The following is a 13,568-nucleotide window of genomic DNA, read 5'->3' as shown; positions in this document are numbered from 1 at the left end:
CCCTGGAATGGGTGCTTGGACACAGAGCCTGGCATAGAGGCAGAGGCAGCCCAGGATTGGGTGCTGGGACACAGAGCCTAGGGGTGAGGAACACTGAGCCCAGGAATCGCTGCTGGGACGCCGAGCCCGGCAGAGGCACTTTCAGAGCAGGAATGGGTGCTGGAACACAGACCCTAGGAGAGAGGCGCAGTCAGCCAAGGAATGGGTGCTGGGACACAGAGCCTATATAGGCACAATCTGCTCATGAATCGGTGCTGGGACGCAGAGCGTGGCAGAGGCACAGTCAGAGCAGGAATGGGGGCTGGGACACAGAGCCTGGGAGAGAGGCACAGTCAGTCCAGGAATTGGTGCTGTGACACCGAGCCTAGGAGAGAGGCGCAGTCAGCCAAGGAATGGGTGCTGGGACACAGAGCCTATATAGGCAAAATCTGCCCAGGGATCGGTGGTGGGACGCAGAGCCTGGCAGAGGCACAGTCCGAGCAGGAATGGGTGCTGGGACACAGAGCCTGGGAGAGAGGCACATTCAGCCCAGAAATGGGTGCTGGGACACAGAGTTTGGGAGAGAGGCACAGTCAGCCCAGGAATGGGTGCTGGGACACAGAGCCTGAAGGGGGCGCAGTCAGCCCTGGAATGGGTACTTGGACAAAGAGCCTGGGAGAGAGGCAGGGTCAGCCCAGGTATGGGTGCTGGGACAGAAAGGCTAGGAGAGAGGCACAGTCAGAGCAGAAATGGGTGCTGGGACACCGAGCCAGGGAGAGAGGAGAACTGAGTCCAGGAATGGTTGCTGGGACACAGACCCTGATGGGGGCGCAGTCGGCCCTGGAATGGGTGCTGAGACACAGAGCCAGAGAGAGAGGAACTGACAGCCCATGAAATGGGTGCTGGGACACAGAGCCTTGATAGGCACAATCTGTTTAGGAATGGGATCTGGGACACAAATCCAGGGAAAGAGGACAGTCAGCCCAGGAATGTATGCTGGTACACAGAGCCTGGGAGAGAGGCACAGTCAGCCCAGGAATGGGTGCTTGGACACAGAGCCTGGCATAGAGGACGAGTTAGCCCAGAAAGGAGTGCTGGGACACAGAGAAACGGATAGAGGCACAGTAAGCCCAGGAATGGGTGCTGGGACACAGAGCCTGGAAGTGAGGAACACTGAGCCCAGGAATGGGTGCTTGGACGCAGTGCCTGGCAGAGGCACAGTCAGAGCAGGAATGGGTGCTGTGACACCGAGCCTAGGAGGGAGGCGCAGTCAGTCAAGGAATGGGTGCTGGGACACAGAGCCTATATAGGAACAATCTGCTCAGGAATCGGTACTGGGACGCAGAGCCTGGCAGAGGCACAGTCAGAGCAGGAATGGGGCCTGGGACACAGAGCCTGGGAGAGAGGCACAGTCGCCCAGGAATGGGTGCTGGGAAACAGAGCCTTGATAGGTACAATCTGCTCAGGAATGGGTTCTGGGACACAAATCCAGGGAAAGAGGACAGTCAGCACAGGAATCGGCGCTGGGACACAGAGACAGGGAGAGAGGCACAGTCAGAGCAGTAATGGGTGCTGTGACACAGAGCCTGGGAGAGAGGCACAGTCAGTCCAGGAATTGGTGCTGTGACACCGAGCCTAGGAGAGAGGCGCAGTCAGCCAAGGAATGGGTGCTGGGACACAGAGCCTATATAGGCAAAATCTGCCCAGGGATCGGTGCTGGGACGCAGAGCCTGGCAGAGGCACAGTCAGCCCAGGAATGGGTGCTGGGACACAGAGCCTGGGAGAGAGGCACATTCAGCCCAGAAATGGGTGCTGGGACACAGAGTTTGGGAGAGAGGCACAGTCAGCCCAGGAATGGGTGCTGGGACACAGAGCCTGAAGGGGGCGCAGTCAGCCCTGGAATGGGTACTTGGACAAAGAGCCTGGGAGAGAGGCAGGGTCAGCCCAGGTATGGGTGCTGGGACAGAAAGCCTAGGAGAGAGGCACAGTCAGAGCAGAAATGGGTGCTGGGACACCGAGCCAGGGAGAGAGGAGAACTGAGTCCAGGAATGGTTGCTGGGACACAGACCCTGATGGGGGCGCAGTCGGCCCTGGAATGGGTGCTGAGACACAGAGCCAGAGAGAGAGGAACTGACAGCCCATGAAATGGATGCTGGGACACAGAGCCTTGATAGGCAAAATCTGCTCAGGAATGGGATCTGGGACACAAATCCAGGGAAAGAGGACAGTCAGCCCAGGAATGTATGCTGGTACACAGAGCCTGGGAGAGAGGCACAGTCAGCCCAGGAATGGGTGCTTGGACACAGAGCCTGGCATAGAGGACGAGTTAGCCCAGAAAGGAGTGCTGGGACACAGAGAAACGGATAGAGGCACAGTAAGCCCAGGAATGGGTGCTGGGACACAGAGCCTGGAAGTGAGGAACACTGAGCCCAGGAATGGGTGCTTGGACGCAGTGCCTGGCAGAGGCACAGTCAGAGCAGGAATGGGTGCTGTGACACCGAGCCTAGGAGGGAGGCGCAGTCAGTCAAGGAATGGGTGCTGGGACACAGAGCCTATATAGGAACAATCTGCTCAGGAATCGGTACTGGGACGCAGAGCCTGGCAGAGGCACAGTCAGAGCAGGAATGGGGCCTGGGACACAGAGCCTGGGAGAGAGGCACAGTCGCCCAGGAATGGGTGCTGGGAAACAGAGCCTTGATAGGTACAATCTGCTCAGGAATGGGTTTTGGGACACAAATCCAGGGAAAGAGGACAGTCAGCACAGGAATCGGCGCTGGGACACAGAGACAGGGAGAGAGGCACAGTCAGAGCAGTAATGGGTGCTGTGACACAGAGCCTGGGAGAGAGGAACAGTTAGCCCAGGAATGGGTGCTGGGACACAGAGTTTGGGAGAGAGGCACATTCAGCCCAGGAATGGTTGTTGGGACACAGAGTTTGGGAGAGAGGCACAGTCAGCCCAGGAATGCGTGCTGGGACAAAGAGTCAGGGAGAGAGGCACAGTCAGTCAAGGAATGGGTGCTGGGACACAGAGCCTATATAGGCAAAATCTGCCCAGGAATGGGTGCTGGGACGCAGAGCCTGGCAGAGGCACAATCAGCCCAGGAATGGGTGCTGGGACACAGAGTTTGGGAGAGAGGCAGATTCAGCCCAGGAATGGGTACTTGGACAAAGAGCCTAGGAGAGAGGCAGGGTCAGGCCAGGTATGGGTGCTGGGACAGAGAGCCTAGGAGAGAGGCACAGTCAGAGCAGAAATGGGTGCTGGGACACTGAGCCAGGGAGAGAGGAGAACTGAGTCCAGGAATGGTTGCTGGGACACAGACCGTGATGGGGGCGCAGTCGGCCCTGGAATGGGTGCTTGGACACAGAGCCTGGCATAGAGGCAGAGGCAGCCCAGGATTGGGTGCTGGGGCACAGAGCCTAGGGGTGAGGAACACTGAGCCCAGGAATCGGTGCTGGGACGCAGAGCGTGGCAGAGGCACAGTCAGAGCAGGAATGGGGGCTGGGACACAGAGCCTGGGAGAGAGGCACAGTCAGCCCAGGAATGGGTGCTGGGACACAGAGCCTATATAGGCACAATCTGCTCAGGAATCGGTGCTGGGACGCAGAGCGTGGCAGAGGCACAGTCAGCCCAGGAATGGGTGCTGGGACACAGAGCCTGGGAGAGAGGCACATTCAGCCCAGAAATGGATGCTGGGACACAGAGTTTGGGAGAGAGGCACAGTCAGCCCAGGAATGGGTGCTGGGACACAGAGCCTGAAGGGGGCGCAGTCAGCCCTGGAATGGGTACTTGGACAAAGAGCCTGGGAGAGAGGCAGGGTCAGCCCAGGTATGGGTGCTGGGACAGAAAGGCTAGGAGAGAGGCACAGTCAGAGCAGAAATGGGTGCTGGGACACCGAGCCAGGGAGAGAGGAGAACTGAGTCCAGGAATGGTTGCTGGGACACAGACCCTGATGGGGGCGCAGTCGGCCCTGGAATGGGTGCTGAGACACAGAGCCAGAGAGAGAGGAACTGACAGCCCATGAAATGGGTGCTGGGACACAGAGTCTTGATAGGCACAATCTTTTTAGGAATGGGATCTGGGACACAAATCCAGGGAAAGAGGACAGTCAGCCCAGGAATGTATGCTGGTACACAGAGCCTGGGAGAGAGGCACAGTCAGCCCAGGAATGGGTGCTTGGACACAGAGCCTGGCATAGAGGACGAGTTAGCCCAGAAAGGAGTGCTGGGACACAGAGAAACGGATAGAGGCACAGTAAGCCCAGGAATGGGTGCTGGGACACAGAGCCTGGAAGTGAGGAACACTGAGCCCAGGAATGGGTGCTTGGACGCAGTGCCTGGCAGAGGCACAGTCAGAGCAGGAATGGGTGCTGTGACACCGAGCCTAGGAGGGAGGCGCAGTCAGTCAAGGAATGGGTGCTGGGACACAGAGCCTATATAGGAACAATCTGCTCAGGAATCGGTACTGGGACGCAGAGCCTGGCAGAGGCACAGTCAGAGCAGGAATGGGGCCTGGGACACAGAGCCTGGGAGAGAGGCACAGTCGCCCAGGAATGGGTGCTGGGAAACAGAGCCTTGATAGGTACAATCTGCTCAGGAATGGGTTCTGGGACACAAATCCAGGGAAAGAGGACAGTCAGCACAGGAATCGGCGCTGGGACACAGAGCCTGGGAGAGAGGCACAGTCAGAGCAGTAATGGGTGCTGTGACACAGAGCCTGGGAGAGAGGCACAGTCAGTCCAGGAATGGTTGCTGGGACACCGAGCCTAGGAGAGAGGCGCAGTCGGCCAAGGAATGGGTGCTGGGACACAGAGCCTATATAGGCAAAATCTGCCCAGGGATCGGTGCTGGGACGCAGAGCCTGGCAGAGGCACAGTCAGCCCAGGAATGGGTGCTGGGACACAGAGCCTGGGAGAGAGGCACATTCAGCCCAGAAATGGGTGCTGGGACACAGAGTTTGGGAGAGAGGCACAGTCAGCCCAGGAATGGGTGCTGGGACACAGAGCCTGAAGGGGGCGCAGTCAGCCCTGGAATGGGTACTTGGACAAAGAGCCTGGGAGAGAGGCAGGGTCAGCCCAGGTATGGGTGCTGGGACAGAAAGCCTAGGAGAGAGGCACAGTCAGAGCAGAAATGGGTGCTGGGACACCGAGCCAGGGAGAGAGGAGAACTGAGTCCAGGAATGGTTGCTGGGACACAGACCCTGATGGGGGCGCAGTCGGCCCTGGAATGGGTGCTGAGACACAGAGCCAGAGAGAGAGGAACTGACAGCCCATGAAATGGATGCTGGGACACAGAGCCTTGATAGGCACAATCTGCTCAGGAATGGGATCTGGGACACAAATCCAGGGAAAGAGGACAGTCAGCCCAGGAATGTATGCTGGTATACAGAGCCTGGGAGAGAGGCACAGTCAGCCCAGGAATGGGTGCTTGGACACAGAGCCTGGCATAGAGGACGAGTTAGCCCAGAAAGGAGTGCTGGGACACAGAGAAACGGATAGAGGCACAGTAAGCCCAGGAATGGGTGCTGGGACACAGAGCCTGGAAGTGAGGAACACTGAGCCCAGGAATGGGTGCTTGGACGCAGTGCCTGGCAGAGGCACAGTCAGAGCAGGAATGGGTGCTGGGACACAGAGCCTGGCAGAGAGGAACACTGAGCCCAGGAATGCGTTCTGGGACACAGAGTCAGGGAGAGAGGCACAGTCCGCCCAGGAATGGGTGCTGAGACACAGACCGTGGCAGAGAGGCACAGTAAGCCCAGGAATGTATGCTGGAACACAGAGCCTGGGAGAGAGGCACAGTCAGCCCAGGAATGGGTGCTTGGACACAGAGCCTGGCATAGAGGCAGAGTTAGCCCAGAAATGAGTGCTGGGACACAGAGAAACGGATAGACGCACAGTTAGCCCAGGAATGGGTGCGGGGACACAGAGCCTGGGAGTGAGGAACACTGAGCCCAGGTATCGGTGCTTGGACACAGAGCCTGGCAGAGGCACAGTCAGAGCAGAAATGGGTGCTGTGACACCGAGCTTAGGAGAGAGGCGCAGTCAGCCAAGGAATGGGTGCTGGGACACAAGGCCTATATAGGCACAATCTGCTCAGGAATCAGTGCTGGGACGCAGAGCCTGGCAGAGGCACAGTCAGAGCAGGAATGGGGCCTGGGACACAGAGCCTGGGAGAGAGGCACAGTCAGTCCAGGAATGGATGCTGGGACACAGAGCCTATATAGGCAAAATCTGCCCAGGAATGGGTGCTGGGACGCAGATCCAGGGAGGCAGACAGAGTCACCCCAGAAATGGGTGCTGTGACACAGAGCCTGGGAGAGAGGAACAGTGAGCGCTGGAATGGGTGCTGGGACGCAGAGCCTGAAGTGGTCGCAGTAAGCTCTTGAATGAGTTCTGGGACAAAGAGCCTGGCATAGAGGCAGAGACAGCCCAGGATTGGGTGCTGGGACAAAGAGCCTAGGTGTGAGGAACACTGAGCGCAGGTGTGGGTGCTGGGACACAAAGCCTCAACGGGCACTGAGTAAGCCCATGAATGGGTGCTGTGACACAGAGCCTGGGAGAGAGGCACAGTCAGCCCAGGAATGGATGCTTGGACACAGAGCCTGATGGGGGCGCAGTCGGCCCTGGAATGGGTGCTGAGACACAGAGCCAGAGAGAGAGGAACTGACAGCCCATGAAATGGATGCTGGGACACAGAGCCTTGATAGGCAAAATCTGCTCAGGAATGGGATCTGGGACACAAATCCAGGGAAAGAGGACAGTCAGCCCAGGAATGTATGCTGGTACACAGAGCCTGGGAGAGAGGCACAGTCAGCCCAGGAATGGGTGCTTGGACACAGAGCCTGGCATAGAGGACGAGTTAGCCCAGAAAGGAGTGCTGGGACACAGAGAAACGGATAGAGGCACAGTAAGCCCAGGAATGGGTGCTGGGACACAGAGCCTGGAAGTGAGGAACACTGAGCCCAGGAATGGGTGCTTGGACGCAGTGCCTGGCAGAGGCACAGTCAGAGCAGGAATGGGTGCTGTGACACCGAGCCTAGGAGGGAGGCGCAGTCAGTCAAGGAATGGGTGCTGGGACACAGAGCCTATATAGGAACAATCTGCTCAGGAATCGGTACTGGGACGCAGAGCCTGGCAGAGGCACAGTCAGAGCAGGAATGGGGCCTGGGACACAGAGCCTGGGAGAGAGGCACAGTCGCCCAGGAATGGGTGCTGGGAAACAGAGCCTTGATAGGTACAATCTGCTCAGGAATGGGTTTTGGGACACAAATCCAGGGAAAGAGGACAGTCAGCACAGGAATCGGCGCTGGGACACAGAGACAGGGAGAGAGGCACAGTCAGAGCAGTAATGGGTGCTGTGACACAGAGCCTGGGAGAGAGGAACAGTTAGCACAGGAATGGGTGCTGGGACACAGAGTTTGGGAGAGAGGCACATTCAGCCCAGGAATGGTTGTTGGGACACAGAGTTTGGGAGAGAGGCACAGTCAGCCCAGGAATGCGTGCTGGGACAAAGAGTCAGGGAGAGAGGCACAGTCAGTCAAGGAATGGGTGCTGGGACACAGAGCCTATATAGGCAAAATCTGCCCAGGAATGGGTGCTGGGACGCAGAGCCTGGCAGAGGCACAATCAGCCCAGGAATGGGTGCTGGGACACAGAGTTTGGGAGAGAGGCAGATTCAGCCCAGGAATGGGTACTTGGACAAAGAGCCTAGGAGAGAGGCAGGGTCAGGCCAGGTATGGGTGCTGGGACAGAGAGCCTAGGAGAGAGGCACAGTCAGAGCAGAAATGGGTGCTGGGACACTGAGCCAGGGAGAGAGGAGAACTGAGTCCAGGAATGGTTGCTGGGACACAGACCGTGATGGGGGCGCAGTCGGCCCTGGAATGGGTGCTTGGACACAGAGCCTGGCATAGAGGCAGAGGCAGCCCAGGATTGGGTGCTGGGACACAGAGCCTAGGGGTGAGGAACACTGAGCCCAGGAATCGGTGCTGGGACGCAGAGCATGGCAGAGGCACAGTCAGAGCAGGAATGGGGGCTGGGACACAGAGCCTGGGAGAGAGGCACAGTCAGCCCAGGAATGGGTGCTGGGACACAGAGCCTATATAGGCACAATCTGCTCAGGAATCGGTGCTGGGACGCAGAGCGTGGCAGAGGCACAGTCAGCCCAGGAATGGGTGCTGGGACACAGAGCCTGGGAGAGAGGCACATTCAGCCCAGAAATGGATGCTGGGACACAGAGTTTGGGAGAGAGGCACAGTCAGCCCAGGAATGGGTGCTGGGACACAGAGCCTGAAGGGGGCGCAGTCAGCCCTGGAATGGGTACTTGGACAAAGAGCCTGGGAGAGAGGCAGGGTCAGCCCAGGTATGGGTGCTGGGACAGAAAGGCTAGGAGAGAGGCACAGTCAGAGCAGAAATGGGTGCTGGGACACCGAGCCAGGGAGAGAGGAGAACTGAGTCCAGGAATGGTTGCTGGGACACAGACCCTGATGGGGGCGCAGTCGGCCCTGGAATGGGTGCTGAGACACAGAGCCAGAGAGAGAGGAACTGACAGCCCATGAAATGGGTGCTGGGACACAGAGCCTTGATAGGCACAATCTGCTCAGGAATGGGATCTGGGACACAAATCCAGGGAAAGAGGACAGTCAGCCCAGGAATGTATGCTGGTACACAGAGCCTGGGAGAGAGGCACAGTCAGCCCAGGAATGGGTGCTTGGACACAGAGCCTGGCATAGAGGACGAGTTAGCCCAGAAAGGAGTGCTGGGACACAGAGAAACGGATAGAGGCACAGTAAGCCCAGGAATGGGTGCTGGGACACAGAGCCTGGAAGTGAGGAACACTGAGCCCAGGAATGGGTGCTTGGACGCAGTGCCTGGCAGAGGCACAGTCAGAGCAGGAATGGGTGCTGTGACACCGAGCCTAGGAGGGAGGCGCAGTCAGTCAAGGAATGGGTGCTGGGACACAGAGCCTATATAGGAACAATCTGCTCAGGAATCGGTACTGGGACGCAGAGCCTGGCAGAGGCACAGTCAGAGCAGGAATGGGGCCTGGGACACAGAGCCTGGGAGAGAGGCACAGTCGCCCAGGAATGGGTGCTGGGAAACAGAGCCTTGATAGGTACAATCTGCTCAGGAATGGGTTCTGGGACACAAATCCAGGGAAAGAGGACAGTCAGCACAGGAATCGGCGCTGGGACACAGAGACAGGGAGAGAGGCACAGTCAGAGCACTAATGGGTGCTGTGACACAGAGCCTGGGAGAGAGGCACAGTCAGTCCAGGAATTGGTGCTGTGACACCGAGCCTAGGAGAGAGGCGCAGTCAGCCAAGGAATGGGTGCTGGGACACAGAGCCTATATAGGCAAAATCTGCCCAGGGATCGGTGCTGGGACGCAGAGCCTGGCAGAGGCACAGTCAGCCCAGGAATGGGTGCTGGGACACAGAGCCTGGGAGAGAGGCACATTCAGCCCAGAAATGGGTGCTGGGACACAGAGTTTGGGAGAGAGGCACAGTCAGCCCAGGAATGGGTGCTGGGACACAGAGCCTGAAGGGGGCGCAGTCAGCCCTGGAATGGGTACTTGGACAAAGAGCCTAGGAGAGAGGCAGGGTCAGGCCAGGTATGGGTGCTGGGACAGAGAGCCTAGGAGAGAGGCACAGTCAGAGCAGAAATGGGTGCTGGGACACTGAGCCAGGGAGAGAGGAGAACTGAGTCCAGGAATGGTTGCTGGGACACAGACCGTGATGGGGGCGCAGTCGGCCCTGGAATGGGTAAACGGACAATGAGCCTGGGAGAGAGGCAGGGTCAGCCCAGGTATGGGTGCTGGGACAGAAAGCCTAGGAGAGAGGCACAGTCAGAGCAGAAATGGGTGCTGGGACACCGAGCCAGGGAGAGAGGAGAACTGAGTCCAGGAATGGTTGCTGGGACACAGACCCTGATGGGGGCGCAGTCGGCCCTGGAATGGGTGCTGAGACACAGAGCCAGAGAGAGAGGAACTGACAGCCCATGAAATGGATGCTGGGACACAGAGCCTTGATAGGCACAATCTGCTCAGGAATGGGATCTGGGACACAAATCCAGGGAAAGAGGACAGTCAGCCCAGGAATGTATGCTGGTACACAGAGCCTGGGAGAGAGGCACAGTCAGCCCAGGAATGGGTGCTTGGACACAGAGCCTGGCATAGAGGACGAGTTAGCCCAGAAAGGAGTGCTGGGACACAGAGAAACGGATAGAGGCACAGTAAGCCCAGGAATGGGTGCTGGGACGCAGTGCCTGGAAGTGAGGAACACTGAGCCCAGGAATGGGTGCTTGGACGCAGTGCCTGGCAGAGGCACAGTCAGAGCAGGAATGGGTGCTGTGACACCGAGCCTAGGAGGGAGGCGCAGTCAGTCAAGGAATGGGTGCTGGGACACAGAGCCTATATAGGAACAATCTGCTCAGGAATCGGTACTGGGACGCAGAGCCTGGCAGAGGCACAGTCAGAGCAGGAATGGGGCCTGGGACACAGAGCCTGGGAGAGAGGCACAGTCGCCCAGGAATGGGTGCTGGGAAACAGAGCCTTGATAGGTACAATCTGCTCAGGAATGGGTTCTGGGACACAAATCCAGGGAAAGAGGACAGTCAGCACAGGAATCGGCACTGGGACACAGAGACAGGGAGAGAGGCACAGTCAGAGCAGGAATGGGTGCTGTGACACAGAGCCTGGGAGAGAGGCACATTTAGCCCAGGAATGGGTGCTGGGACACAGAGTTTGGAAGAGAGGCACAGTCAGCCAGGGAATGGGTGCTGGGACACAGAGCCTGGGAGAGAGGAACACTGAGCCCAGGAATGCGTGCTGGGACACAGAGTCAGGGAGAGAGGCACAGTCAGTCAAGGAATGGGTGCTGGGACACAGAGCCTATATAGGCACAATCTGCTCAGGAATTGGTGCTGGGACGCAGAGTGTGGCAGAGGCACAGTCAGAGCAGGAATGGGGGCTGGGACACAGAGCCTGGGAGAGAGGCACAGTCAGCCCCGGAATGGGTGCTGGGACGCAGAGACTGGGAGAGAGGAACACTGAGCCGAGGAATGCGTGCTGGGACACAGAGTGAGGAGGAGAGGCACAGTCAGCCCAGGAATGGGTGCTGGGACACAGAGCCTGGGAGAGAGGCACATTGAGCCCAGGAATGGGTGTTGGGACACAGAGTTTGGGAGAGAGGCACAGTCAGCCCAGGAATGGGTGCTGGGACACAGAGCCTGAAGGGGGCGCAGTCGGCCCTGGAATGGGTGCTGAGACACAGAGCCAGAGAGAGAGGAACTGACAGCCCATGAAATGGGTGCTGGGACACAGAGCCTGGATAGGCACAGTCCGCCCCGGAATGGGTTCTGGGACACAAATCCAGGGAAAGAGGACAGTCAGCACAGGAATGAGTGCTGGGACACAGAGCCTGGCAGAGAGGAACACTGAGCCCAGGAATGCGTTCTGGGACACAGAGTCAGGGAGAGAGGCACAGTCCGCCCAGGAATGGGTGCTGAGACACAGACCGTGGCAGAGAGGCACAGTAAGCCCAGGAATGTATGCTGGAACACAGAGCCTGGGAGAGAGGCACAGTCAGCCCAGGAATGGGTGCTTGGACACAGAGCCTGGCATAGAGGCAGAGTTAGCCCAGAAATGAGTGCTGGGACACAGAGAAACGGATAGACGCACAGTTAGCCCAGGAATGGGTGCGGGGACACAGAGCCTGGGAGTGAGGAACACTGAGCCCAGGTATCGGTGCTTGGACACAGAGCCTGGCAGAGGCACAGTCAGAGCAGAAATGGGTGCTGTGACACCGAGCTTAGGAGAGAGGCGCAGTCAGCCAAGGAATGGGTGCTGGGACACAAGGCCTATATAGGCACAATCTGCTCAGGAATCGGTGCTGGGACGCAGAGCCTGGCAGAGGCACAGTCAGAGCAGGAATGGGGCCTGGGACACAGAGCCTGGGAGAGAGGCACAGTCAGTCCAGGAATGGATGCTGGGACACAGAGCCTATATAGGCAAAATCTGCCCAGGAATGGGTGCTGGGACGCAGATCCAGGGAGGCAGACAGAGTCACCCCAGGAATGGGTGCTGTGACACAGACCCTGGGAGAGAGGAACAGTGAGCGCTGGAATGGGTGCTGGGACGCAGAGCCTGAAGTGGTCGCAGTAAGCTCTTGAATGAGTTCTGGGACAAAGAGCCTGGCATAGAGGCAGAGACAGCCCAGGATTGGGTGCTGGGACAAAGAGCCTAGGTGTGAGGAACACTGAGCGCAGGTGTGGGTGCTGGGACACAAAGCCTCAACGGGCACTGAGTAAGCCCATGAATGGGTGCTGTGACACAGAGCCTGGGAGAGAGGCACAGTCAGCCCAGGAATGGATGCTTGGACACAGAGCCTGGGAGAGAGGAACACTGAGCCCAGGAATGCGTGCTGGGACACAGAGTCAGGAAGAGAGGCACAGTCAGTCCAGGAATGGGTGCTGGGACACAGAGCCTATATAGGCACAATCTGCCCAGGAATCGGTGCTGGGACGCAGAGCCTGGCAGAGGCACAGTCAACCCAGGAATGGGGGCTGGGACACAGATTTTGGGAGAGAGGCACAGTCAGTCCAGGAATGCGTGCTGGGACACAGAGCCTGAACGGGGCGCAGTCAGCCCTGGAATGGGTACTAGGACAAAGAGCCTGGGAGAGAGGCAGGGTCAGCCCAGGTATGGGTGCTGGGACAGAGAGCCTAGGAGAGAGGCACAGTCAGAGCAGAAATGGGTGCTGGGACACCGAGCCAGGGAGAGAGGAGAACTGAGTCCAGGAATGGTTGCTGGGACACAGACCCTGATGGGGGCGCAGTCGGCCCTGAAATGGGTGCTTGGACACAGAGGCTGGGAGTGAGGAACACTGAGCGCAGGTGTGGGTTCTGGGACACAGAGCCAGGCAGAGGCACAGTAAGAGCAGGAATGGGCGCTGGGACACAGAGCAAAGGTGAGAGGCACAGTCAGCCCAGGAATGGGTGCTGGGACAAAGAGTTTGGGAGAGAGGCACAGTCAGCCCCGGAATGGGTGCTGGGACAGAGAGCCTAGGAGAGAGGCACAGTCAGAGCAGAAATGGGTGCTGGGACACAGACCGTAATGGGGGCGCAGTCGGCCCTGGAATGGGTGCTTCGACAAAGAGCCTGGGAGAGAGGCACAGTCAGAGCAGGAATGGGTGCTTGGACACAGAGCCTGGCATAGAGGCAGAGTCAGCCCAGGATTGGGTGCTGGGACACAGAGCCTAGGGGTGAGGAACACTGAGCCCAGGAATCGCTGCTGGGACGCCGAGCTCGGCAGAGGCACTTTCAGAGCAGGAATGGGTGCTGGAACACAGACCCTAGGAGAGAGGCGCAGTCAGCAAGGAATGGGTGCGGGGACAGAGAGCCTATATAGGCACAATCTGCTCAGGAATTGGTGCTGGGACGCAGAGCCTGGCAGAGGCACAGTCAGAGCAGGAATGGGGGCTGGGACACAGAGCCAGGCAGAGAGGCACTGTCAGAGCAGGAATTGGTGCTGTGACACTGAGCCTAGGTGAGAGGCGCAGTCAGCCAAGGAATGGGTGCTGGGACACAGAGCCTATAT

Source organism: Zonotrichia albicollis, chromosome W, assembly GCF_047830755.1.
Source record: "Zonotrichia albicollis isolate bZonAlb1 chromosome W, bZonAlb1.hap1, whole genome shotgun sequence".
NCBI classification, from domain to species: domain Eukaryota; kingdom Metazoa; phylum Chordata; class Aves; order Passeriformes; family Passerellidae; genus Zonotrichia; species Zonotrichia albicollis.
Note: the sequence above shows the minus strand (reverse complement) of the source record.